Genomic DNA, 2394 nt, shown 5'->3' on the forward strand with positions numbered 1-2394 from the left:
CTAGCTGCTGTGGGGACAGCAGATATTCATTGTACCCGCGCGGGCTCCACAACCAGCGTGGGGGTTGGACAGCAGTCAGCTGCCTGGGGCAGGGGTGGGAGGCAACTGCCCTGGAGGCAGGACAGCTCCCCCCACCCTCCCTGGAGCCAAGGCCCAACATAGGTGTTCTTTCCAGCCCGGGGCTGGCACCCAGGGGAGCCTAGAGCTCCCGCTGGCTGCTATATAGTAGCAGATCTGGGCCCTGAACCGCTCCCATTGGGAGCAAATTTGCTCTAGACGGAGGCATTTGCACACTCAGGAAAAGCTTATTGTGCAGTATTATACTGTGCAGTAAGCTTTCTGAGCATTAATTTCATGTGTCGATGTGCCCTCTGAGGCTGAATGGAAGTTGACAGACAAGTGCAGACCACCTGAGGAACTAGCCAGGGTAATTCAAAGGGATTGGCAGGGGTTTGCCAGGTCGCAGGCAGAAAGGTGTATGACGATGGCCACTGGTGGCCTGTGCTGGAAGAAGAAAGCCTGGAGAAGGAGATGTGAGTGTGACCCTGAGAGAAAGAAGAGAGATGGGACTCCTTGCTCACAGAGTACACTGGAGTGACAGACTGGGGGATTTTTGAACCAGAAAGCTGCCTGCTGGCTTGTTTGTTTGTAACATGTTCTAGAAAATAGGGGTCTGCGTGCATATGAACAGGATGATGCCAAGAATTAACCTGACTCGTATCAATTTCTCATCCTAATGGTAATAACCCAGAAAGGCCCTAAACGTTGGAGAGGCAAGGATTACTTTGGGTGCTATTTTTTATTGGACCAACTGTGCAGCAGTTAGGCAAGGGCTTTTGAATGCAAGACATTCCTCATTAGGTCTTGCAGTCTTGTTTAACTCTACCACACAGTTGATCCAGTAAAAGAGATCACCCTAAGTAATCCTTGCTTCTTGCATAATTTCTGGACCATCACAGCTACATCACTCTTACACTACTTAAATATTGGCTAATAGTGACTTCAGGCCAGCTATGACATATCTAAAAGGATAGGAATGGATACAATGCTAAGGGACATCTGTCAGCATGCATAGTAATTTTGGAGGTGTCTATTCCTGGTTCCCCACTGACGCACCTAAATTGTCAGGCTATGAACAATAAAAAATGAGGTGCTCAATATTTTTGGACCTTTTGGGACCCTGTCTATTGCACAGTACAAATCTTTCTCCTGTTTCATGCTCTGGCTCTGGTCCAGTACCATAAGACAAGGGTGCCCAGTTAGGGGGGTGCCCTCCTGAAAGGGAAAAACCAGGTGCTGGTGTAGTTTTTCCAGTGAAACCAGCCCTTCCCCAGTCAGAGCACAGCTGGAGGTACAAGACTGTGTGTGGTCATGGCTTTAGCAAGAAGCTAATATTCCCTGTTATTTAGCCTTGCCCATGGTATGTCTCTGGCCTTTTGGACCTGGTTTAGTCCTAGAGCCTTGCCCCATGATACAATCCCCTTTGTTGGGTAGATCCCAGGTTGTTCTGTCCTCACACCTCTTGCTGGATGCGAGGGGGCATGGATCATATTCCTATCACCCTGAGAGTGGAAGGGGTATGCTGACACTGGCTCAGCAGCTGGGGCTCCATACTGTGATATCGGTCATTTTAAAGAGAGTGAAGGATGGTTCAGTACTCAGAGAGAAGAATTTCAATGAAAAATGCAGCTTTTGTCAGAAATTATGTGAATGTTTCCATAGGTGGTGTTGCCCCCCCGCCCCAATAGTCTAGGGGGTGCTGTGCTGCTTGAAGTTCTGCTGATTTCATTGGACGCGAAAGAGATGCTCAGACTCTTATGTAATCAACACAAATCTTGGAGAATATTGACATTTTAGCCCAAATCACATTTCTCTTTACTAAAATATTTTCTGTGGTTTCAGTTGGATTGCAGGTCTCAGGGATTTTCTTCATTTTCCATCTTAAGGTGTCACATAGCATTACGTGTGCTGTGGAATTGAGAGTGATGTAAAACATGACGACAATCGTGGTCTTTCAGGTTTCAGTGCTCGTTTGTCTGTTTTAGCTTTAGTTTTTCTTGATTTTTCACTTTAAAAAAATTATGAACCAGCAAACAGCTTGTAACATTACTCCTACAGAATCACTGACACTCCAGCATCTCTTCTTTCAAAAAATATCACAAAAATATTTTGTAGGTTTCAGTTTGTGCATTTCCTTTTCTGGGGATCTCATATGAAATGGGGTTGAGTTTGGTGAATCATTGACTCATAAATATAGAAATATATGTCTGGAAGGGACCTCAAGAGGTCATCTAGGCCAACCTCCTGCTTAGACAGAATTATCCCTGTCTAAATCATTTGAGTCAGGCATTTCTCTAATCTGCTCGTAACATTTTCCAAAGATGGAGATTTCAC

Source organism: Crocodylus porosus, unplaced genomic scaffold (assembly GCF_001723895.1).
Source record: "Crocodylus porosus isolate Cpor-Errol unplaced genomic scaffold, CroPor_comp1, whole genome shotgun sequence".
In the NCBI taxonomy this organism is placed as follows: domain Eukaryota; kingdom Metazoa; phylum Chordata; order Crocodylia; family Crocodylidae; genus Crocodylus; species Crocodylus porosus.